Here is a 27,019-nt window from a genome sequence, read left to right as displayed (position 1 = left end):
CCTTTCTTCAAATTTTTAGTTATATCTTTACTGCTTCCTTTCATGACAGACGTAATTCCACCCCTCTGGACTTCCTAAACATCTTTCTTATGTAAGTCTCCAGAGCTCTGGCTATTTTCTCAAAGTCTGACACTATTATTATTCATCCTTTCTCTTTTGTTGTATTTTTAATAGAGCTATCAGCACAAAATGCACTGAAACACCCTTTCACATTCATCGTGGTTTTCTAGCTCTTCTGTTTGCCTCAGTCAGTGCCATCCAAGTCACAGCCTCTTCTGTTTTCTTCTTCCGTATTCGAATAAGGTATTAACTCTTTTTGTGTTCTTAAATATTATCTTTAAACTTTCCTTTCCATCTTGTCTTACCAGGTTAGCATTTTGGAGTGCTCTGTCAGCTGGACTTGCATATGCTTTATTTTGTAGATGCAATGACATACTGGCAGGCCCCAGTGCAGCTTTGCTGGGTACCGCTGTACTGTAGGCTCAGTGCAGTTCAAGGTTATCTTTTATTTTGGACTCTTAAGAGACTTCTGTCTTCCCTTCTGGGAAAGACTTTCTTATGTGCTCTAGTCTCCAGAGTGAATATTGACTTGGCGGCATTGAACCATTCCTACTTTTGCCTGAGCTGTTTACTTTTGTGCGAGAATAAAACCATTTGGTATACGTAATGTGAACCAGACTAGGTGTGAAGTTCCTTGGGCTGTCCAACCCCACAATGGGAACCTACTTACCTGTCCTAGCACATGAATTTATGAAAAAACTCCTTGTGTGAATCCTTACTGGGGCAGCTCAAAAAAACTTAGTTGTGTGTCCAAGGCTAAGAGACATAATGCAGACATAAAAATTTGCAGTAAATGTTTGAAATACACATGAAGCATCAAAATACTGTGTTAGGCAGTATTTTTTTTGAGAGAAGTATGGAGGTGTGAGACCTGCATCAGTGGTTATGGAGTGAATAGACAACATTTTTAGACAACATGGTTCAGTTTTAAAAAGAGGCTCACACAGGACAAGAATGAAGTCCCTGCTCTTTTGGGATGGGAAGCAGGATTTGATAAGGAGTAGAAAAATACCCAGGCCAAATCTTCAGGTGCTCTATTTCATGATAAAAGATCTTCTTTCATAAATTATCTTCTCTGAATGGAGGCCCTCAGCCACAATAGTAATTCAGACTGGAAATGAAAAAAAGAAATGCTGATTGATTTATGCTGAAAAAGAGAAAGTTTTTAGATGTTCTTAATTTGTGATAAACTTTCTGCTCTGATAAAAACAAAACCAAAATTTTATCCTTTAATTTGCAGAAGCATAAAGTCTTTAAAAAGAATGTGTCACAAAAACCTGTAACACTTTAAAACCAGGTTCCCCTAATTTCTTTTCTGCAGGCATTTTGAAGGAAAACAATTAAGATGAGCTAATGTATGCATAAGTGCTAAATATTTGAAACATTCACAGCCACCACCACATGACAGCAATCCAGCCCTTGGGGTCAGGCTGTTCACTGGTAATTTCAGTGCGAGGAATCTCTGGCTAGCTAACCTGCCAGGGAAAAACTGCCAGCCCTTCATTCCCAAACCAGCATGTGCTGTGCCATGTTCATTCAAAGAAGCTGGGCAACAAACCCACGTAAACTGTCTTTATTACTGATACTAAGCAGACTAATTTTCCAATCTGCTTCTTTTGGAACCATATATCTAATCACATCAATCTTTTTATTGTTTCAACTGCAGGCTTTGTGTATGGCCCCGCATGTTCAGTGGTATTCTACATTATTTAATACCAACATTTTGATGTATTGTTTTTTATTGCAAAAAAAGTGTCACGTGAGTTCCTTTATATAGCTGAACCAAAAACAAAACAAAACAAGCAAACAAACAAACAAAAAAACAAAACCCTACATCATTTCCATACTCTTATCCTCCACTTACAGTTGTGATCTAGGTTGCCCCTATTGTTGGTTAACGTATGAATAATGGTGCGTTTGCAACATGCGATCACATTTTACTGCAGGAATAAAGCAAGGTCGAAATAATATCTAATGTTCAGGCAGCATACAGGTTTTCTCCCCATCAGCAGACTATTCTTAAATAAAGGTAACAAATTAGCATTAAAAGCTCTCTGTGACAAGACGTGCTAAAATCAGACTGGATGCTCAGTGACCTGTGCAGAGAAAAGCAAATGTAATACATGGCTTTCTAGTGCTCCCAGTCCCAACTGCTGGGAGTGTCAATTATGTCACTACAGCTTTTCAGAGGTGGAAATGTCGTGACTCAAGAAAACAACATGAAAAAGAGGAGAAAAAAATAAAAGAATAAGCTCCAGATGCAAGATGAGAGAGTGTTGCAAAAGGAGAGTGTTTTGCTCCAGCGCTGGGTTTGAAGGGGCTGCCCTGTTTGGTGCAATGGGAGCCAACTTCCCTGCTGTGTCCTCTGAAGTGGCTCATTGCAGAGCAGTAATACTATATCTTAATAAGCATAACGCTGTGAACTGAGGCATATTTTTAAGTCAGACACATGGGAGGGAAACAGAGCAGAGCAGACCTGTGTTATTTTTAATGGAGCATGTGTTTGTCTTGTAAGTGTGTCAGAAGAAAAGGAACAGGTCTCAGGTTTCTTCTCACCATGTCTAATGTGGGACGGGCACTCTGCCTCTCCAAGTGAGTTTAGTGGTCTTTGATATTACAAATGACACACGACAGTCTGGACTACACTTGCACCACACATTCTTTCTCCTGTGTGTGAATATCAGTGTTCAGTTGAAGCTATCCTTCAGATGAAGTGCTTTAAAAACCACAAAGATCATTTTCATTAGATAAAAAAGATGATAATGAGACTCTGTTTCAGAGACTCCTTTTCCCAGACTTACTGAGTATGTGGCAGGGTACGTGTTCTGCAGGAAAACATATTTCCTTTTACATTCACCTGGAAGAGAGATCTTGCGGTGTGGAATTGATAGCTATCATGTATACTGTACTGCAACCACTCACCTCTCATTCATAGCATCAAAACCAGCATTAGAGTAAAAATGTTTGCAGTGAAATCCCAAAGGGCATTTTGAATTTCAATTAATATTGATAATGGTTTCTTTAAGAAGTCTTGGGTCAAGATGTATCTTAATACTATTTTCCACATTGCACAGAAAGTATATTCTGTCTTTGTAATATGACTGGATCTAGTCTTACGTCCAGCAGCCAGCTGAGGCTGCTTGTCTATTATAGTCTCTTCCACCATTCCTAACAAATGAACAAATAGCTAGATGCCCTGTGAAACATTTTAAATAGAACTGTCTCCTGGAAAAACTCTTACTGACAGAGACAGGTTCGATCCAGATCAAGGGAACCTGCTTTGGGATAGAGAAGATCAATACCGGTCACTGCCTTTTTTCTTTCTTTCTTTTTTTTTTTTTTTCCTTTTTTTTTTTTTTTTTTTTTAACTAAGAGGAGGTGAGGTAAGGATTATGATGAATAAAGTAAAGCAGAAAACAAGCAATCTATGAACTGAAGTGCATCCTTCTTATTAAACCTTATTGTGCTCTTAAAGCAGTAGCAGAAGCTGTTGCTATGAACTCTATCATGCAAGAGGCTTTCAAAAAAGCATTTAAAACTATATATTAGCTAGAAACCACTTTGTCCACAAATTCTGAAAGAGCTGAAAGTAGCTTTTGAAAAGGAACCAATGTATTTGAAAAGGAACCAATATATTTCATGGCAGAGTAAATTAGCTGCTATTTTTTACTTTTTGAAGTGTTTGATCAAAATCCAGTGCTGAGCACAAGTGTCTTAAATTAATTCTATTTAGTGTGCTTCTCTGTGAGAACCTGGATCCTCTGACCTGGATCCTCTATTGCTAGCTGCCACACTTTCCTGCAGTCTTCTCTGGTACATGCATGAGAATTAATGTTTCCAGCACCAGCTGGAGGTGCTAAGGTCATGTTTTTATGTTTGGAAATAATGCACAGGTTTGTGTGAGCTAGGCAGATCAAAACTATGATTGCTTTCTTTTATTCTATTTAAAGAGCATTGTCTACTCTGATTTCATTTGACAATGAAGGCGACAATAAAGAGGAAAGAATAGTCACCAAGACCAAATCATTCCAGTAATGGAAGATTATAAAACAGAATTAGACTGGTTTTACAAAGCAACGCTAGCATTATAGCCACAATATTCTCCATAGCCTTTGGCGAGGTCCAGGAATTCAGCCTACAATATAATCAATCCTTTACAATCCACGAGCACTAAATTCATCATTAAAATGTTGTTCTACCCTTCCCAAACCTTCTATGTAACAAGCATCTGAGTAAGATGAAAGGCATTTATTACTGGTAACAGCCTTAAGAAAAGCAAAAAGAGCAAATCTGGAAAACATATGCATATTTTTCTGGAAATGGGTACTATTCATGAAACATTTAGCAAGTTCAAGGTCAACTTGTTCTCTTTCTGTATACTATTCATAACAGGCATTTGACAACTCAGTGACAGTCAACCTAGCAGCTGAACTGAATATATTGGGTCATCCAGTTTAAATAAATGCTAAATCTTCATTGTGGAATGATCACAACAAAACCAAGAACAACAAAAATCTTTTCTGTTTCTGACATTGCAATTAAAATCTAACAAACACTGATACAAAAGAGAGGAAATAGATCTAATGTCAGTAAAAGGGAGCTACTTGAGCAAGCGTATGTGTAAATGACAGGAGATTATGGTCCTTCACACCACAGTGTGTGTTTTCTTCTAATTTAAGTGAAATGTTGTGATCCTGAGAATTCCATGGATTATTTTATTTTGCAGTGTACATATGAGAAAAGGCACCATGCCAATAAGACGTTCAAATTTCGAAGTTACAATTATTCTGGATTTGCCTTCTCTTTTCACTCTCTACACAAGACCACCCTGAAGCCTATTCCCAATATTGACTGTTTCTCAATATGCTCTGTTCTTCAATGAAAGGTATCCCACGGTGACTCTTGTCCTACTGAAAAGTAACAATATTACCTTCATTGGATTGGAATCATGAGATTTTCATCTAATTCCAGAGCTGGTGAAAACAGCAGCCTGGAGAGCCAGCCAGACATATATTTTGGAAACCTGAGGAATCTTTTGTATCCATGCAAATTCTGAGGCCGAGTCCTTTTGTAATTTCAATATTATTTCTCCCTGTAGTTGCTGTCACCATCAATCTTAATTTAAAGAATTTATTCTCTGTCCATGTATGGAAATGCATGGCTTATACCCATCTTTTATAAAAAAAACCCTCCTAGCTAAATAAACAATAATCTGATACAGTATATGTTGAAGACAGATGGTCCTAAACGAGCTCATACTTTCTCTCCACCACTTCCAAATTGCAAAGCTGTTTCTAACATAGTGAAAGTACATCATATCACCGATTGCCTTCTCTGTTTCAACAAGATATACAATAAAAAACGACTAGCAATTGTTTTGTGGGTGGGTTCACAGATTAGAGATCAACTATAAATTGAGAGGAGTATCAAGTTCACAATATACTTTGTTCCTTTTTGGAAACCATTACCTGGTTTTGTTTTTAAAGCTGCCACAGGTTTTCAACAGGATTCTTACTCTAAGAGCTCCGTATCTTTCATCAGCTAGCACCCACTGAATGACTACCATTGAAGTTAGTGTCAAATTCTTCTGCAGACATTCAGCTGGACTCTCTGCAGGGATTTAACTGAAAGAACTCACTGGAGGAATGATATTCCTAACAGTCACACCTCCCCCACTCCGTGTCTTTCAAATATCAGCTGTAAATATTTTGAATATCTTCATTATTTAAAATTTTAGATCTCTTCCCCAATTTTGTCAGGTATTTTCAAAGTGGCTTTCTGCCTACAGTTATAATGTATGCCTGCAGTCCAGGAAGACAGCTGACTAGCACAGTGAATCTTGCTCTATATTTGGAAACATCTGCTGTTTCATTTCCATGATGCACAGTGACGTGCTGTTTCAAGAGGAAGAACAGTCTGGTACAGGAGGCATTAGTTTCTGGTTATTTAATATGATGCTGAAGTTGAGATTCCTCTAATCTAACTCTTCTAAATCACTCTTTGGTGGTATGTCTCCATTGAGTAAAGGACTCCCAAAGAGCTGCTTAATGCCTCTCTGACTGTCAGACCATTTGCCAAGGCAGTGACTGCCACCTCTTGTGAGCCTGCCTTTTCTGCTCTTCTTCCAGGTTGTTTTTTCATTCTCAAAAGAGAAACATGTAGGCAACGTAACCCTGATGTGGAGGCAAAGCAAGTAAATTGACTGGTGGGACTTGTGTTTAAGGAGTCTCTGGATTCAAGGTGATGTCCTAGGAATATAGGAAAAGTTTTTTCTGTACTACCTATTCTACAAAGCAGTCACACCAAAAAACAGATGTTTTCAAACATATAAAAAACCAAGATGCATATTAAGGGAAAATGCCCTGTGATGAATCAAGAAAGTTTGGCAAAATTTTGTTCATGATAGTGGCAGAGGAAATACTGTTTTTGAACAGTCTATAAAATAATTCGAGCTGAAAACTGTTGCACTATTTTATGGGTAGGTGAAGCAAAGATTACTGTCTTTGGTGGTAGGGATACTTTTAACTCTTATCTTCAGCTGACTGAAAAAGGCCTATTTCCATGATAATCAACAGCTGATGAGTGCTGGATCCAGGATGGTAAACTTGCTACCCCTGTGGTCTGACCCAGTGCTATTATGCTTATGGAATTTTGTTCCCATTAAAAGACCAGAGTTGAACCTTGGATAGGTTGAGAATCAGACCATATTTCTTTTGTTCTTTTCAGTAATGATAGTTAACGGTAAATTTAAATTGGATCCAGAAGAGAGCACGAGTGCTTAGGAAAACTGAGCACGTTTGTGTGGTGCTGGCTGGGGTCTGGATAGATCTCCTGAGTTTGTCTGTCTTCAATCACACTGTGTGCACAGAAATTTTAGACAATGTTGAAAAAATATTATTTTGAGAACCATTTGTACTAATTTGTATTTAAAACTCCCTCATGCATTCATTATGTAGAAGCTTTACAATATATACATAACTTTTAGAGCAATGTAATTATGTAGGCCAGGAATTCTTTAATTTAAAAGGCTGAGATGGGAAGAGCTGCCTATTTCTACAGGGAAGGTAGACTTTCTTTTCCTCTTTAATTTAGATATTGGTGGAGTCTTTCTTCAGCGGGACTGAGGAGGAGCACATGTACATTTTGATCTGATTCAATTTGATTTGTCTGACTTCAGAACCTCTGTGATCAAAACTACAAAAATCAAACTATTCTATGAGCTGAACTGAAAGAAATACAATATAGTTTAATATAGCAACATTTTTTGGTCCTAAATGTTATGTCAAGGCTGTCTATCAATAATTCAGCTCCCATATAAAATATTCTTGCAAATAAGATACAGTACTTCAAAGGAGAAATGATCAGCGCAGATATATTTAAAAAAAAAAATCAGTCTCACTGTTTACTCCATTGAAGAGTGAAAGAAACCTGAGGGTGAAAAACAAAACAATGCAAGGTTTTATGCTTGGAAGGAAAAATGATTCACATTTGGAACAGGTAGACTTCTAGCATGGAATATGTCTTAATTATTCTATTGCTTTTTCTAATGCTGTAAATGAACTTACAGCACATAGAAAGTGCCAAAAGAAATAAACACCTTTAATGGCAAAAAAAGCTTAACTATCGAAGAAATGTATTCCAAGTGTAGTGTATAATAATGAAATGGGCTGTGCTGAGGTAATGAACTCCAAAACAGAGAGCTAGAGATGAAAAAATAAAAATAATTATTTCTTAAATCTCATTTAGAATACACAAAAGAATCAATACCTTGAAAAAAATCTATGAACTTGCCCTGAGGTGAAATGCTAAGGTGATGGGAAAAGTGTTTATTGCAAGATGACTGTGTAAAATCCCTGCATTCATAGAAGCATGTTTCATGATTTTTTTTTACAGCTTGTTTCATGTTCACTTACATTATTTAGCAACGGGTTACATCTTCACCTTCTAAACAAGCTGAAGTGGCATTCTTCAGCTATCCATAAAGGAAGGAGTGACTGCTTATCCCAGTGATTTTTAAGAGGTATTTTTGGTTTTGGAACGATAAAAGTTATATCCCAACACCTGCAGCACTGCCTGCCTCCACTTTAATATCATTTGGCATGTCTAACCTTCCAGGCCTTGTGGTTTTAGAAGTCATGTTCTAAGTCACGTTTTCCCCATGATCATGAGTATAGATGATGTTTTTCAATAAGTACTGGATTATTTTACACAATCATGTGACTCTAGAAGTTGATGCTGAAGTATGCCCACCATAAGAAATTCAGATGCTACAGTAATTTGTGGTAGTATATTGTTTTAAGTGTCAATAAGAAGGAGAAGGCTAAAGAAACAAACAAACAAACCAAAAAAAACAAAGTACTTTCTTCCAAGCCTATTTTTATTTCTTACAGAGATCATCTCTGTAAGAATGATTTTTTCCTCCAGGCCTTTTTTTTTTTTTTTTCTTTTTTCTTTTTTCTTTTGTAACAGCCAGAGGTCCTGTTAAACAGGGACCTCTGGCTCTGTTAAATTTCATTTTCATATCTGTATAAGGAACAGTGAAGATGAAACCTCCCAAAGACACTACCAAAGCTTGCTCTCATCCTGCAGGGACATTTTGGTGGATTTCTGCTGCAGGCCTTTGCACAGCTGGGGAAATGGGTATTTATCCTGGTTTCCCAGCACCTCTGCTAATAATACGTCTTTTTATCCAGACTTACTTGTTTCTCCAGAGATCATTAGCACTATTGGTGATACACAACTTTACATTCCTCTAGGCAGCTAGCCAGCTTTACTGACCTAAGCAGTTATGAACCAAGATTTCCATGTGGCCAAGACTAGAAAGGGAGTATCACCTATATCACAGAAAGTTTCTTCATTGGGAGAATGATGGGGCCACCACACAAGTGAGAGATCATACACTGTTTCCAAGGACCCCATCAAACTTTCCAGAGGAACAAGACTTGTCTGGAGCAAAGGACAGCTACCTTGCTTCCTTCCATTTAGGTTACCCCATGGTCCTCTTTCAGCCCCTATGGAGCCATAGTGTTTGAGGTAGTCCTTAAGCTACATGTATTTACATTTTGAAAAGTGCAGTACATACCTATGATCAGAAATTGTAGATGATTTCCTCAGGGAACTGCATGCTATGATACTTGAGCGTACTCCAAGAGAGGCAATACAATAGTACAATTAGAATACATCTGCTACATCTATTGGATAGGCTCAACCTTGCCTTGGTAGTTAGTAAAGATCTTTAAAAAAAAACAATATTGATATGATGCTAGTGTAAACTGTGAAAGTAATATTAACCCAGTTGCCTCACCAGCCACAAAACAAATAATCCCAGCAAGGGATTGCTGGATCCAAAGCAGAATAATCAGTATATTGGTGAAATACAGGGACTGAATGCACCAGTGAGTACAGATGAGCCTTCCCCTTCCCCCTTGTTATTCCAAATAAGAAAGGTGAATTTTCAGGTTCATAGTGTTGCTCCTTTCCTCCTCTTGCTTCATCTTTTTACTCCTTCCCTTTCAGAGTGGCAGACAATATAACTTCATAAGATGTTTTGGCGTGGGTATGATGCTGAGATGAGATTTTTGTTTTTTCATTCTTTTGGTAAGGGAAGCTGAACAGACTCATAGATGGATGGGTGAAGTAAAATAGAATATTACGGAATAATCTTCAACCTTTGATGAGGAAAATGAGATACAGGGTGCCTAACGTTTCGTTGACATCCATGAACAAAGACATAAAAACATCCAAACCTCACTGTGAGAAAGAAAGTTAAGGGGACCCCATGATGACCCACAGCTACAATTAGAAGGGTGGCCCTGGTGGCCATCAGGACAACAGGGATCCCACTTCAGTATCTCTGTGTGGCTGCAGAAGAGGCTGTGCCTGGTGCATGGGGAACAGCAGAGTGTTTGGTGAGTTCTCAGAGCGATGTTTTCCTCTTGTTTCTGCATAGGAGGTAATATTGACTTAAACAAAAATCATGTAAAATGGGTAGAACACAACTCCATGTTTTCTAATTTCTGTAGTAATTTCTTGATTATGTTTCTAAAAGAAAGGACGCATCTTTATTTTCATAATTAACAGGAAATACATGTTATACATTAAATGTGACACAAGAGAGATGAATTATGCAGTAAGCTCAGTGTGTGCTGATCAGCACAAAGCCCAAGGCACATTCAGCAGAGTTTCTATGAAGATCTGTAATGAGTTTCAAGTACATCATTTCCTGATGGAGGGTAAGAAAACATCCATCAATGCTAATTTTCCCACAGTTTTTAGCTTTTTATGAATACTTTACAGCTTACAAAAAAAAAAAAAAAAAAAAGAGATGAATTTCTAAAGTGCAACTTGAGAAAACTCTTTTAGTAATTAGAGAGCATTCCTAGCCAAAACTAATGAGGTCTGAACCTTAAACATGAGTCTGGTTCAGAGTTGATAAACCCAACCTCTGTTTGCTTCCAAAGGCTTAAATCAATTCTCCAAATCTGACTGTGGGTATTTTGCTTTCTTCTTGAACTCTAAACCAGGGTTGTTATTTTGCCTTCAAAAGGTCATTTCAGTTTGAATATAGGTGGTAGGCTCATTCCTGATTCTGTATTAGTGTTTCACAGGATTAAGGTTTTTAAATGATCTGGAAAAGTAAACTTTTGCTTTTGATTGGGACACCTCTATACGAAGATTGAGGGCTCTGTGAAGTAATGGTGACTTTGTAGTTGTGCACTTGGTCATACGCACCAGCTTACTCTTCTCTTAAACTTCTGGAAAGCTGTTGCAGCAAAGACATTCGGACATTTTAGGAGTAAAGTACTAGATTTTAGATAATGACAAGGAGAAGGCAACTTTTCTAGTTGGAAAACTGTCCATTTTGTATTAAATCTATTTGCTTAATTCCAGATTTCAGAGAACCTAAACCCAAAGCCTGTGAATATTTTCCAGTTAATGCATGCTGCTTATTTAGTGAGGAGACATTGAATATATTCTGTTTATATAAACACAATATTAAACATATAGTATAAACATGATATATTAAATATAAAAATAATTTGTGTTATAGCATGGTAATTAACTCCTTAAGGTCCTAGTGATTTTGGAGAATTTAGAGGTGGTTGGGTCAAGAGTTCTGAAGAGCTTTCAGAAGGAAGTGCTAAACTGGTTTATACGGAGGATACATCAGTCTGAAATGCATATATGGTTGGACCATGAGCTTACACTAATAAATGCATCAGAGCAGAGCAGAAGGCCGTGCTGCCTTTCACAGTGTGTGTGGGACATTTATAAGAGAATGAAATCAGCATTCCTCCTACCAGTTATACTGTCTTCCTTCTTCCCACATTTCAATAGCAGCAACAAGCACAAGATGAATCGCTGTCCTCTGCTCAGTAAAACTTGCCCTAACTGGAAGCATCTTGTTGTTATTTGACTGTGTCCGTCTCCTGCTTATGTCCCTCCATGATGTTAAATGAAAGATCTCTCGGGTCACCACTCTGATTTAATGATAATTTAAGATGATAGTTTTTAAAGATAGAATTAAGTAATGTTTAAGTTTCTTAATGCCAACCTCTTTCCAGCATCTTCCACTTGAACTAGAAAGTTTTTCTACATGCACTGAGTAGACTTTATTTGATGAATAACATAATCAAAAGGCGTGACCTGTTGAAGGCAGGAGACTGAACAACACAAAAAAAATAACTTCAGGTGTACATAAAAAATGAAAAAGTGCTCTTAGTAATTAAAGTCACTTGAATTCTGCAAGACAATCCTCACTTTTCAAATGTGCTTCAGTTCCAAAGCAGAGCTCCTTTCAGTCATGTTTATGTTTTTGTTAGTATTTACAGACATTTTAAGGGAATAGGCTTTTGTTCACAAAAGTGTTTTAAGGAAAGACTGCTTTGAATGAATTCAGGTATGACCAAAAATACTGCACAAACACTGCATATTACTCTCTTCGAAACTTTTCAGCTGTTCATTCAAGACACAGAAACAATTCTATGGGCCTGTGTGACCAAGCTATGAACAGTAAAAAAATCATGCCTGATTAGTTTGGATTTATACAAAGAAATAATGTCCTTTTTCACATCGTCTATCCAGTGATCACTTGGATATTCAGAGAAAGCTGGATATAGTTTCTCATGATATGATATTAGGAAAAAAGGCTAATTTAATCTTGATCAAATTAGGCAAAAAGAAGTCATTCAACTCTGGAACCAATATAAAATTATTTTGTGATGCAGTAGGGAATAGAAAAATATTACTGAATATTATTCACTTATCTTTCAAGCAAACACAACTTTTGTAGTCTAATATCACACTCATTGCCCTGTTCAGTGGTTAGTATGTCAAATATGCACACTGGATCCTAAATTATACTGGAAAGCTCAAGAGCATATCAACATTTATAGCATAAAAATGTCTTTCCTTTGATCATTCAAGCTTTCCATCACCCTAGGTGGTCCTAACTAATAAGGAACTGTGATCCTCTTTACTATTTGATTCCAGTAGCCACGCAACAGACCACATCCAATTATTGCTGGCCATTATTGTTTTACTCAACTGCTAAAACACTTATCTATAGATTCAGGATCTTGTCTGTAAATCAGTTCCTCTTAACTGCATATTCATACATCATGTCACTATATGAATGGGAAACAATATTTCTCGCTCTCTTAAGGATTTAAAAATTCAATGTCTTTTTCGTGGAGATTTTTTTTTCCTCAAGGCAAAAGTGTACAGGTGTTTTAATATATGTAATCTATATTACTGGGCGGGAGCCATATTCTGAAATTCCATGCAAACCTATACTATGAACAACATAAATCTTTGATTTTCTCTGGATATCTGTATGAAGTTCTTGGTATAAGAATCCGGTTTACAAGTCTGATATGCCAGTGTTATGCCCAGGCAGTCAGTGTTCAATCCCATGTCTCTGCTTCAGCAGCTCTGTCCCTTGTCTACCTTCTTATAGCTGCTGGGCACTAATACCCCTACTCACTATTTGTATTGAGAATTCAGAAAAATACACCTGCAGAGAAGGAATTAACATCCTCAGGATTAAATACCTGCTCATGGTAACGCTCTTTTGCCAGACAGCTATTCTGTAATTGATTTAATAAGGTGTAGTGCATGTTCTTGACATCTTTGAATGCTGGTGACCGTATACATGAGTTAAGGAGAAGTTATGACTGCAGGATCACAATCACACTGAGCAGATGTCCAGCTGTGGAACAGGATGCTATGTATGTTTTGTTTAGATATTAGGTTTTAATGATAAAGGAAGAGGGCTTGATGGTAAAATTCATTAGCATGGTGACAGTTCCTAAAATTCTGATGGATTTTCAAGCAATTGCAACCAGAAAGGTCCTCTACTAATTTATTTCCTGTATTTAAAAATAAATAAATAAATAATTGAATTTGAGACTATTGAGAATGAGGAAGTTGCCAAGGGGAATGTGAGGCATAACCTATAGGTACAGACCCAATCTCTACGGAAACCTTAGGCCTCCTCTTGCTTTGGTTATAGGTTGCTTTGATTTGCTGACCTAGCAATTTTGGAAAATGTGTTTGTGATGAGATCATAGCAGGGTAAATGTTTCAGCTATGTAAGTTGCAGAAAGCCCGTTGGGTGCATAAATATTTCCCGTCTTTGGGGTTTATGATAGTAACCTCCTCTCCTCAAATCTCGTGTAGGTAGCAGTATGCACTATGATCTCCCAGTGCATGCCATGCCATGGCTTGTGACAGAAGCACAGGATACTCGGTTCCTGCTGTAGTGTCTGCAGCACCTATGGCTGACCTTAGCCTTATCCTCAGCCCAGTTATTCCATCAAGATACTTTATCAGGCTGAATTATCTGACAGTAGGTCTTCCCAGTGCTCTGAAGGTCTCATGTCAGCAACCTGAAGTACTAAGTGTTGATTTTCAGCACCAGTCAGTTGAAAAAAAAAAGTCAAAGCTTTATAGTTTCATTGCTATACAGTCCCTTAATTCCACATACTCCTTAGAGTTTGGGTTCAAACCTCCTGCTAGTGGAAGATACAGATTTAAGACTTTGGTTTTCTTCCATTTTAATATATAGGTGTAGATTTAAATACAAACAGAAGTGTTTTAAATATTTGGAAAAAAAAATAGACTTAAAAGAACGGAAGTGTCTAAGAAAGGAACAACAAAATAGATTTGCTCTGAACTGCCTAGGATCATTTAAAACCAATGAATTAAAAATCAGGTAGTCAGTGAGGGCTATAATTTACACTACAGAGGTGATAAAGCCTTTTGTGTTCATATTTACAAAGAAAGCATTAAACTACAGTGATTTTTGATTTTTTTCTTCCCCCTAGGGAGAAATGTGAAACTCAATTTTACCCCCGATTGGTAAGGTGCTAATTTGTCTGACAAGTTGCTGGATTCTCAGCATGTTTGAGGTATCCTTGATGTATCAACACCTTCATGCTGAATGAAGGATGCCTTTAATGTGTAAATGTTTAGTACATATCCTATATCTCATTAGCCAAGAACAATACAAACCACACACAGGCAAGAAGGGTCAGAAACAAGGTCCAGCCAAAGAAATCATCTTTTATGTTCTAATTAAATGAGCAAACATTTGGAATACATCTAATTTGCAAATAGTTCATCAAAAAATATGCTTGATGTTCATGACCTAACATGTGTCCTGAAGGCCTGATAAGTCTAATATCCAACGGTGCATCCTGAATTAGTGTCATGACGTAACGTTGTTGTTTTAAAGTTCTTACTGCAAGCAATATTGCAAAATATTTATTAAGAGTAGTAGAAGCAGTCAATAACCAAAACAGAAAGGTATACTTTTCCAAATTATTTCTGTTGTTAGTCTAAACCTTGGTAAGTTATATGTAACTTTAGAAATTACATTTCATTGGCTCTTGTGAGAATGAAAACATTTCCAGGCAAAATGAAAACATTTCCTAGGGAAATACCATATCTGTTTGGATGAAAGGTGGATTGGAGATTTCAAAAGTACAACAACATTAAAAAGAAGCCAGGCCGGTGGAAAATAGATGCTTTAAAGAAAAGCTGGTAGAAATATATGCATTTGCATTGTGCTGTGGCTCAGGGCTGCTGGTGGTGGGGAGAGTGCTCAGCTGGATATCTTCTGACGGGACTTTTCTGTCTGTGAGATGAGAAATGTGACAGCTCTGAATGAGGGATGGGAGGACCTGGTTGCCCACTGGTTATCCCTGCCATTTTCCTAGTTTTGAAAAGTTTTCCAGGCAAGAGTTTCAAGTACAACAGTACTCGAAATTAGAATTTTGCTCATATGTGTTTCTGGTTGTTATCTTTAATCTCCTTCAGAATACACCGCTTCAGGCATTGGATTCCATGGTTTTGATAAATACAATAATTAACCATACAATAGGAAGGGAACCAAAGGGCAAACAAACTCTGCAATTTAAATATAGTAAAAAAAAATAAAAATAAAAATAAAAAAAAATTGGATTTTGTTACCATAAATTTTTACAAGGAATAGGAGGCACAGCTGAGTGGCACAGGCTGCTGAGCATAGCCAGAACTTCAGGGCAGCCCAAATGTCTGCTGCGGAGAGCGACAGGGAGACTGGTCTCCTGCAATCCATGGTCTAAGGTCACAAAGTTTGCCATGTTTCTCAGTTACTGAGCTAGAGTATTAAGAACATGGCTGTAGATGTGTTATATAGCAAAGGGTTTTTGCCAGTTGAGCTATAGCTACAGCTCAGCTGACCATCTGACTAAAATATCCTGCTTCTCAGCAGAGCTAAATAGCCTGTACAGACCCATTTACTGGTACAGCTATACTAATTGTTATCCTGAGCAATACAGAGTATGAGTTCATTGCAGTAGGTGAGTGTTTCTGGGAAGTATTCCCAGCTTGTGGATTTTATTTTATTTTTATTTTTTAAATCCCTATTTGACAATCCTGGGTACATGGTTCCCAGGAGAGGAAACATATTTTTAATACTTTGATTGAAAAATGGGTCTTGTTTGTAGAGCTGGTGAGATGCATAAAAATTATCTGCATCTACTTGCTTGTTATGCAAGTTTTGAAACTTGGTATTTAAATAAATCCCCATGATGTGTTTATGAAATTTTGCACATTCCTTTTTCCAAGTTTAAAACTTTAAAACTGCTCCCTGTCCTGCACCAGAGGTGGAGCGAAGTGTTGGTCACCTGCCCCCTCTAAGTAAGGGCACCGAGTTCTGGGACTTGGGGTCAGAGTCTGTCCAAAGTGGCCTCCTCCCACTTCCAGGGCACTCAGGCTGTCTGCCCAGCGTGCCCCCAGCCGTCTCCTGGGCACCACTGTCTGCTGTTGTTTTTGTTCTCCCCTGGAGCAACCTCCCCTGGTGGGCTAGTTTCCTACCCTATTGCCTGTCCCACTCTGGTTTAGGTGGTGACTTTAGCACTCTCTCTTGATCAAAGCATAAGTTGGGCTTGAGCCCGTGGGGAGAAACATGGAGCTTCTTGTCCATTGTTCCTGGAAGGGGACAGTCATCTCATGTGGCCTTTGCCATGGTCCTTGCCAATACCTGTTTCTCTGCAGACCACATGAGGACTCTGACGTGCTGCACACTTCTGGCTGGCTGTGTTCCAGTGCAGTGCGAGAGACTAGAGAACCTCTTTTAATTGCTGCTTATCCCCACCACACAAAATCAAATGCCATTTGTCAGTCAGTTGCAATAGTGTCCTCATCCTGTATATGGGTTCATTCCTTCTTTCTGCTTCTCTTTTCCAGAGGTTGATCCCTTTGAACTGCCGAAACCCGATGACTTGCAATCAATAGTCTGTAAAACAATAAGGTCAGCAATGTGAAGATTCGGATTTTCCTGCCTCTAAAAGCAGACTGCTGTGCTGGGCCAGTGAGGTGAGTCTGACTTTAGCTGACTGCCTGGTAGAAGAACAGTGCGAGGAAAGGGATCAGAAATGCCTGGAGAAGCATTGAGCTGTTAATACGGTATCTGTCCCTTCTTATATACAGATGGGGGAAATATGGCTGCATAACCTTCAACAGGTGTGACTGATAAATGTCATTTTCTTGTTCAATATTAAATCACTGATGGAGCCTTTGACTGGAAATTTGTTTTCTAAGGCCCACAGTCTACACTGTAACCTTGCAAAATGATTAGGGGCATTTACCAGCCCAGTCATAGGATTGGTCTTTCCAATGAAGGTGAAACAGCAGTTCAGTTTTATTTATTTATTTTTAAAATTTTTTCTTACCAATAAGATTATACTTACTTGTTCCACGTAAATAGAAATTGTAAAGAATTGCATGAATGGCAGAAATGTTATACAATGTCATGCTTTGATATGAAATACAAGTTTGGATGCAATTCCTAAGACGGCCTAAATTCAAGCTTCTAAACGGGATCTCAAAATAAAGCTGGCACCAGCAGCTCTGGACAATTTGTTTAACGTCCATGCACGTGGGGACACATTATGTAATTATATGTAGCACAGAAAAAACTAGCATCATACTTATCCACAGTCCAACCTGCCCACCTCTGAGTGCATCAATGCTGGCTCATACATCCATTTTAATCTGGCTAACCCTGAATACAGCAGGACCTCACAGTAGCTTGGTTACACCCAAATTCATGTTGCACTTAAAAAACATAAAAAAAAAAAGAAGAAAGGATCAGGCAGCCAGTCAGTGAAATGATGCTAAGAGAGAAGTTTTCCTCAGATTTAACAAACCGGCATACGCATGGCCTCAAGGGGCGCTGAGGTATTCAGAAATGCTATAGACAGTTATGTGCGCATCAATATGTCTGTTATTCTTCATCTAAATAACAGAGAGAATATCTGTAACATTTAAAAAAAAAAAAAAGATGAATTTGCCTAATATGTGAGCAGGGCTGGGATCACGGTCCTGCATTGATGGAATAGCAGGGAGTGCCCGGGGTCAGTGGGTGAGTGGCAGAGCTGTGTGGGGATGGTTGCATGGGGCCAGCTCACGGCGCTGCCCCAGCCCACGGGTCAGCAAGGCAGGGTGAGCTATTCATAGTCAAGAACTTGCACACAGAACATAGCCCTTAGAAAACAGAATTTTTTTTTTTTTTTTTTTGACTAAAAGGTTGAAGCTTATGTGGTTTGAGGTTATTGTCTGATGAACAGTTTGTCCAAGAAGTTATTGCTGAAGTGATTACTGAGTGTTGTGGCAAGTATTCCAGATTCATCAGATAAATCACGAGTAAACCAGCCACAGCAGCTGGGTGACATGTTCCCGTGTCTGACTGGCTGATGAAAACTCTCTGGATTAGTTAGCTGTATAAATACGCATGCTCACAGAGTTGCTGTAGGCTTTACATAAATTCACCGTGTTGGTTTCTAGTACTACTTGGAACTAGTAAAGTTCCTACTAGTCAATTTACTAAGTGCTGTTAAACATTTATGTTACATTAGTGTCTGTGGCTTAAATCAGAAGAGCTGCAAGAACTAGCGAGCCTTCACAGAGTCCAATTTCTGCTTGGCAGAAATTAGCTTGCATCAATTTGAAGAAAACCTGCTGTAATGACATCTTCCTGTTGAGAGCGACCAGAACAGATCATGGGAAGGAGCACAGCAAATAAGGAAAAAAACAAACACCAAAACTGTTGGGAAAACAGACAAGGTACTTGAACAATGTCTTCATAGACACTTTGACTTTATTGTCTATATTCCTTTACTTTACATCACAGGGTTTTATGTCGCAGTAGTAGTACTCTTAATAGGAACAAAACTCCATCTCTGACCTAATACAATAAGGACAAACATTTACATATTTAACGTCAATTTAGCTGGTTGTACTGGTAGGAGTGAGAGGTAGAAGAACTTAATTACACTTAGAGAACTTGTGATTGTTTTCTTCAAACACAATTTTTCAAATCCACAGATAAAGTTATGTTTTTGTTAGGGTACTGATCATAGATTGTACACTTATCATGGGTCAAAGTAAACATTAATTTCAGATCTGAATCCAACTATCGGATGCCTAAACATTTATTGCTGCAGATTTTGAAAAGATTTAGTGGGGTGCGTGTGTAGAATTGTGAAATCAGACCTGGATCCTTGGAATTGCTCATTGACCATAAGTGTATGGAAAGAAGAGCACTGCTGTTTTCCTCTGGCTCATTTTTAGTTTTGGGATTCCAGTAGGCAATGCTAAATGTGAATCCCCTCAATGCTGACCCCTCCTGCATTCCCATATGCAGCTGCACATTCTGAATGCTGCAAAAGCACATCACATAGCACAGTGGGATCTGCAAACATTTATACAGTAGATGAGCCACAGTTACAGTTCTGGTTTGAACTGGGTATCATAGATATTTCGTGCAAGTTCATGTACAAAAAGCCATATGCTGAGATGAAAATGTAAAGAGGTAGGAAAAGAAAAATCATGCCTTTGTTTCTGTGAAGCATTTCATAGAATCAAAGAATGATAGATTATCCTGAGTTGGAAGGGGCTCGCAAGGATCACTGAATCCAACTCCTGGCTCCACACAGGACCACCCAAAAATCAGACCAAGTGTCTGAGAGTGTTGTCCAAGTGCTTCTTGAACTCCAGCAGGCCTGGGGCCGTGACTGCCTTTCCAGTGCCTGGCCACCCTCTCGGTGAAGAACCTTTTCCTAGTATCCAGTCTGAACCTCCCCTGGGTATTTTGCCCCAGATATCCAAATGTTGATGCCCAAACAAAGCCAAAGAATTTATTGTTCCTCCTTCATTAATGGTTTTTGCCTGCATAGCATCAGGATTATCTATAGCTGAGACAAAATTCACACTTCCCAGATCCATATTCCACTTCTGTGCTTCTGGGAAGGTCTGGCAAAGCCTCTCCTTGTTTGTCTCCATGCCGTGCTCCTGGCTGCTCGTGGGGTGCTCTGGGTGGGTGTCTGCGTGGCAGTGGCCCCATCGAGCAGCTGGGAGACAGCAGCACTGCAGAAGCCACAGGATGGCTCCTGGGTGTGCCTCAGCTCCTCGCTCTTCCCAGATAACCAGCACTGGAATATAAAATTGCTCTGACTCCTTTTCCTACTTTTCTTTCCCTGGCGTACAGGGGCATGCATGTGTTTAACATATACATTCACAAACCATCAGCCTTAGCACTGTTTTCTCTTTTCCTAGATTACCTAGAGCTTCAGCTCATTTACAGCACTGTAATTCATTGACTCAGCAGCACAGACAGTCAAGGATACACCCCCTGGGTGCTTCATTTTTTCCATGGAAGTTCCCAGGGTGCCGAGGGTCATTTTCAAGGCTTGTGTCTATCTAAGGCATTTGAAGGTCAAACCCAAGTGGTCTGTGGAGCTGCTTCATGCTCTGAAATCATGTTCTTCCAAAACTGGTATCTTTTGATATGGAAACAGTATCCTGGATGTGGAGATAATGGATTTTGCCCTTGGGAGCAAGCAGGGTGACCTTTTCACTCCTGGATGGTGGGTCTTGGGCACAGCCTTCCTTCCAAGGAAGCCGCAATCAACCAAACACCCACGCCTTATATAAGGCGTCCTGGCAACTCAGGCAGAGCCAAGCTAATATTGAGCAGAACTTAAATTAGTTATTGTAATTCCATTCAAACTGAAACTTCATGTATACCGACAGTATTCAAAGCATAGGATTTTGTTTCAATTTTTCTAATTTCTAAACAGAACTTCGGAAGTAAAGCAGAATTTGTCTGCTGGGCGTGATGCAGGATTTATGTCAGGTGTTAGCTTTTCCTTAGGCACCTCAGTGAAATAAGGGGCAGTTAACAGCTTCCACCACCTGACGCTCCTCATGACTTCTGTGGGCTCTTTAAACTTTCAGAACATTTAAAGAAATGTGGCTGCTGACCTCTGAAGCCCAAGAGGAGCTGGGCAGCTCTGAGCCTGTGAGCAGTGTACAGCCCCCTGCTCTGCTCAGGTGCCCCCTGGCCCAGAGGAACCGCTCTGCTTTCTCAGGGACATTTGGATGTTAAATTCATTTCTCACAGTGGCCTTTCCCTCTTCTCCAGTGTTCTTCAAAATGACCAGCACAACCAAAATCACGTTTGATTAAAAGAAAGAGAACGAGCTGAACTCCTAGCAAATAAACAAAAACAGTTTGAAATTTTTACTTCAAAAGCACGGCGGTAGTTTACCAGCAAGGACTGACTTCATTAATATTGCCTTATTTGTGCTGTTACCATTACAGTTTTTCAGTGTTTCTGTTCAGAAACATTTTAAAGAGCCAACTGTTGTAGTGCTTTGAAATGTCTCTGCCCAGGAGTGAATCTTTGCATTCATTTCCAAAACAATCAGCTCTTCCACGTGGAAGCTCTGCAAGCTGATGCAAGTCCATCAGTTGTCAGAGACAAATAAAAAATAACAGGCTTCCTTATTCTACACTGCTTTGCTTTTCTATTCAACGTCTCCTTCCACGTTTCCATATTTGCTCTCCAGCAGCAGCTACAACAGGCACGTGATGGGGTAGTGCACACACATGCATTCACGCACGCATGTCAATAGGCTGAAAAAACGAAGACCGTTGCCTTATAATTCCCCTATGTATTACTCTCATATAATTTTTCCTTTCTCCTTATCCTCCTTTCCTCCTTTCCCTGTCCTTTATATCTGTCCATCTTCTCTGCTAGCATGTAATAATGCTGTTAAGTTCCCTGACATTGTGAATCCAGGGCTAACTGTGACCCCAAAATGCTGCCATTTCCAGGGCCTCTTGCCACTGTACACTGGCACTGCTTTTTGTGGTGCCAGAGCCAAATGTAGAAACCCAGCAGTGGAGCTGTGCGGGACACAGGGAGCTGACTTCTGTGAGGTTACCCTGGAGTCATTCTACCCAGTTAGATCAAGAATAAGGCCCTTATATCTTCAGTGTGTGGCAGCTGAGACCTAATTTAGAAGAAAGTCAAATAAGAAGGTGTTGAAGGGTGATGAGGTGAGAAGCAGGCTGTTGTGCTGGGCTCTGGGCTCCGGAGCAGCGCTGCAGGAACGCACCCAGGTGAGCCCAGCTGCCGCGGCAGCGCTGGCATGTGCTGAAGTCAGGTTTCACTGCTTGTGTGCAGAAGCTGCTTGGGTTAATAGCATGAACAGACAGCAAGCAAGAAACATTAATGCAATGTTGGCAGCGAAATTAGCATCGTTTCCTTGCTGAAATGTTGTGTACACCAACAGACAGAGCAGTCTGAACAGAAGTTTCCAGTCCTGAGCAGTTATGTAGCTTGCAAATATTTTGTTTTACAGTTGTGGTTCTTATGCTGAAGTAAACTGCAAAAACATTGAAAAAAAATAAAAGTTCTTCAGGATTAAAAGAAAGAGTGGAGATAAAATAAATGTGGAACAAGCTGAATGTGGATGCAGATGTCATCGCAGCAGATCCCAGAGGCTCCCACCTCTGAGTATGCTCCCACGAAAGCCTTTTTGGTGAGTAGCCACACGCAGGGAAGAATTTGGGCTTTTTCAGGGTTGCAGGCAGCACCCCGAAGGCACAGCAGGAGCCCAGCGGCGAGCACCGGGCGGGCGCAGCGCGCTCCAGCCCCGGCCCCGGCCGCCACCTAGCGGCTCTGCGGCCCCGCCGGCCACCACAGCGGCTCCGGAGCGCTCGGCCCGGCCTCTGCCCGCGGCCTCGGGTGGGTGCCAAGCGCTGCTTGCCATCGAGCCCCCGGTTTGGAGCGTCTCGAGTAAGTGCAAAGTGGGAGGAACTGAACCTTAAGAATCCTCCTCCCCCCAGAAAAAAAAAGAAAAAGAAAAAAGGAAAAGGAAAAGAAAAAAAAAGAAAAAGAAAAAGAAAAAAAAGGAAAAGGAAAAGGAAAAGGAAAAGGAAAAGGAAAAGGAAGGAAAAAAGAAAAAGAAGGGAAAAAGAAAAAGGAAAAAGAAAGGAAAAAAGAAAAATAAAAAGGAAAAAAGAAATAGAAAAAAAAAGGAAAAGAGAAAAAGAAAGGCAAAAACAAAAAAAAGAAATGAAAAAAATGAAAAAAAAAGAAAGGAAAAAAGAAAAATAAAGGAAAAAAGAAAAAAAGGAAAAAAAAAAAAGAAACGCAACCAAACAAACTAAAAACACCTCCACCAAACCAAATAAAACAAACCCCAGGCCCCTGTTGATTTCCTATTCATTTTTTCTGCTCTTCCTCTGGTCATTTATACTATATTATTAAGAGGCCCTCATACTCTGACACCATATAGCAAGATAAAACTGAAACACAGGTTTTTAATCTGTTTTGTTATTCACTTGTACCAACTTGGTAAAGCTACTGAAAGCAGGAGTAAGGGCACATGCATTTCTAAAGACAGGCTTTGTAACTTAAAAATGACAGCAGCTCCTAAAATACAGAGCTGTTCTATAGAAAAGTAAAATAACAAAGTACACTGCAGTTCGGTTGTTACACTGCTGCCGTCAGTCAATGTAATTCGTACCAGCTAACAATAAAAATGTTTTGACATGCAATCTTGTACACACTTCAGCAATAGTTACCTAACAGGAACTTTCAGCCATGGAAATATTTCTTTTTCCGCTGCCTTAGAATCATGAACATTTGATGCAATACAAGTCCTGCTTTACAGGACACCTGTCAATGGCAGCAGCCACCAGAACCAACTTTGTGAACTGCATGGTACAGAAGAGACATACAACACAACTTTCATATTTCCTAATAAAAAACGGCTTATCATCAGGGACAGAAGGCTTTAGTTTCTTACAGAAAATACCATCAGATCGGACGGTGCTTGTAATGGGAAACGGAGGCTCTCCCAGTTGCCTTTGGCTAGTTAAGGTCCTTTCAGGCTCCAGCCTGAGCCGAGGTGGTGAGGTGATTATGTGCTGGGTGACGATGGAGCTAAGGGGTGCCCAGCTTGTGCTTAGCCCCATGGGCATTAACAGCACCCAGCACAAGCAGAAGCTGATGCAGTGATCGTGGCCACGACTCCTCCGTCCCCAGCTCAGGAAGGAATAGGAGCCCACAGCTGCTGTTATGGTCGCTCCTGCTGCACTTGCGAAGTACCTTGGTGTTGCAGGAGTGCTGCTGTGCCGGGCTCCCCACCACACTCCTTTTGGAGTCACGCAGGGATGTGGTTTTCCTCTCCCCGTGGAAGAGATCTGTAAATGATTTGAAGGTTCAGAGTTCAGGGGTGGTTTGGAAAAACACCCGGCGGGCTGCAATGCCCATGGGGGAGCGGTCTTGTTAGATAGGTTGTCTCTGGGTATTTCTGGCATTTCACCTCCTGACTGAAGTCAGGAAAACTCAAAGAAAGAAAAAAAAAATAATGGAAAAATACATCCAGACACTTCCAAAATTGGAAACTAGTTTCCTAACATTTAGTCAAAAGCACAAGTCAGTTCTTGTTTTAACCGCCCAGTCCTCCTTGGAGTAGAAAATATTCAGTGCAATTTCCTTTCAAATATCAGATAAGCAACATAAATAGCCACCCAAGAATCAGCGATGTGACTAATTCCCATTCATTAGAAGTGTGCAACATAAATAAATACTTGCTTCGCTACTCATTAATTATACTGGGATGCCTCCAGCTCTGTCACATGTATCTATGTCTGCTTCCACACTGTCGCCTTCAAATAAATCTATTTCGCCATTCTACAGGTCTGTACCAATGAGAGGAAATGGGAAAGGCTGTGAGCCACGGGCATCTCCCCCACTGCCTCTGCCATGCTGGTTCCTGAGGATTTAGGAGGAGGAGAAGGGCTCCAGAGGGTAAGATACAGCCACTAATTTTGTTACTGGCATAACATCGTGTGTCTGAGGTTCAATTCCCAGATGGCTTTCCTAAGCCATCAAATTGCAAATACTGCTGGGGAGGTTTGTAATTCACCTCAGCAGTATATGCAAACACTACTTAATGGATGGCTTTAATGCTGTCTTCCTGCTCCCAGGATTTTTGACTGCAGTGTTGGAGCTTTCCCTAGGGCTGTGCACAGTTTGCCACGCATCCAGGGGCTGGGGAAACTGTGCTATTTCAGTCCAAGTTGATTATAGTTTTTGACTGAATTATTATTATTGTTTATTATTATTATTAAGAACTTTGAGTCACCAAATCTAAAACTTCCCTTGTAAATGTATCGGTTTTGAGGGGAAAGTTTCTCAAACAGGATGAAATGTCACTATAAGGAAAAAAAATCTTCAGTGATTAGGGTACTTGCATATGGGAGCCCTACAGTCAGCAAAGAGTGGTGATTTATGAAATAGTCAGTAAGCCAGCAAGGGAATCAAGCAGAGCAAGGCTTTGAACCTGCTTTCCAGACTAGTTTCCCAATCATTGGTTCATGGTCTCAGTATACCCTGTTAGTGCCAATCCATTCTGTAGAGCTAGCTAAATATTCATTAAGTTTGGGATAAAAAAAACGTAGGACAGCAGTTACAGTAGCTGCATGAGATATGGGCTGATCACCCTCAAGCCCTTGATTCATGCTGGTCAGAGGAAAGGCTCGTGCACAGGTATCATCTCGCATACAGTGAGCTTATGCAGGACATGGCTCTCCATTCCGCATCACCCAGAAACAAACACAAATTCCTCTCATATTTTTCTTTTGATTCTGCCTACCCCGATGTAATGGAAATGAATAAAATTCAAAATTGGGCTGTACATTTATATCCCCATTTTCTGTCTTACATCTCATCGCTGTGTAAGCCTGCTTTTAATTTGTCAACAGTGTGTTTCTGCCTATTCTGAGATTAACCTGAAAAAAGTCATTTTGTTTAACTTTGAAATTAAAGCTGGTGGGAATGGAGGATGCCCCAGTACTAATTATATTAACAGAAAGTGATGGTGCGAGGTCAAGGGGAAGTGCAGAGCCAGAGTGCTCAAAATATCATCAGCTACGTCACGAAAACAGATGTGCTCTGGTGCTCCTCCTTTCCGCGTATGGGGACTTTTCTCAAGATCAGGATCTTCTTTGATCAGTGCCTCAAAGGTTTTTGTCCCATTCTTCTACTTTCTGCTTTTCAGAAGGGATCATGTATATTTTTCCCTTTTCCTTTTGTTTAAAAAAAAAAAAGAAAAGAAAAAAAGAGGCCACAGCATGGGGCAGTGGCCCAGCCCTGCCTGGTGCTGCAGTGCCCATTGACAGCAACCTCACGCAGAGGGCCTGGTGCTGAGAGGAGCAGCTCAGCATCACCTGCTGCACACCTACCTGCCAGTGAGATGTGGTCAAAGGGCCCTTTTCAGGTAAGCTGCTGAGCTAGATGGTGGCAGTAGCCTTTTAACTTGAGGAAGACAAGGGGCAGTGAGGCCTCCCAGGCTCCTACTTGTGGTATTTCATCTGCTGGGTGCTGCAGATGCTGTAGGCTCAGCGGCCACCACAGGAGAAGCTAAGATTAGTTTCTAGCACAATTTTATGTTCTTCTGTTCTGGGCTTGTGCCAGATCTTAGTGTTACTCTAATGATAACTGTAGGGGATGTGTACACACGTGAACTCACTTTACTACAAAAATCAACAGAGAATGGACATTTACAGCCAATAATCCAAAATGTAACTGATCTATCTGGTGACAGAGAAGTGTTTATATGACCAGAGGTTCAGAAAACTCCAACAGGTCGGCCAGCCTGCCCGCAGTGATACTGTGTGAGGTACCTTGGCATGCTGCACTGCCTAACTCCTCTGACCTGAGCGGGAAGGTGCACATTGCCCCATGGCCGTGCTTCTGTGCTGCCTTGAAGCAGAGGGAACATGTGCTGTTGAGCTGGGCTTTGTTCCGTGGGGCTGGGCTCGCTATTCAAACCATATGGTGAATTACGAGTGTGTAAGTAGAAGGAAAACTAAAACATATTTCACTGCGTTCTAGAAAAGCGCTGAATGGCTGTCATTTTTATCAAGGTTTTGTGTGTTCTGTCCAAACACCACACAACTGTGCTGTACCATCAGAGTAAGGTGAGCTACTGCATTACACGGTGAGAGGTGACGACCTCAACAGCAGTGGGTGCAGCTTGTAGCCATGACTCTTAGAAATCGAGGCTGGTGCTCAGAGATGAGTTTTTGGGTGGTAGAGAAGGATTTCTAA

The 27,019-nt window shown here is 40.0% G+C and overlaps 1 long non-coding RNA gene across 4 annotated transcripts in view; it reads left to right on the top strand.

Annotated features, from left to right (window-relative positions):
- Positions 1-27,019, top strand: part of LOC137860594 (uncharacterized) — a 116,289-nt gene that overhangs the window by 61,263 nt on the left and 28,007 nt on the right. For 3 of the 4 annotated variants that reach the window (XR_011099071.1, XR_011099073.1, XR_011099070.1), the window contains 4 exons: positions 16,795-16,923; positions 18,465-18,672; positions 22,257-22,436; positions 24,605-24,715. This is a non-coding gene — a long non-coding RNA (uncharacterized lncRNA). The remainder of the gene's footprint in view (positions 1-16,794; positions 16,924-18,464; positions 18,673-22,256; positions 22,437-24,604; positions 24,716-27,019) is intronic. The other variant, XR_011099072.1, reaches the window with a different exon arrangement.

Source organism: Anas acuta, chromosome 8 (genome assembly GCF_963932015.1).
Source record: "Anas acuta chromosome 8, bAnaAcu1.1, whole genome shotgun sequence".
Lineage (NCBI taxonomy): Eukaryota > Metazoa > Chordata > Aves > Anseriformes > Anatidae > Anas > Anas acuta.
This window is presented reverse-complemented; position numbering and strand designations above follow the sequence as displayed.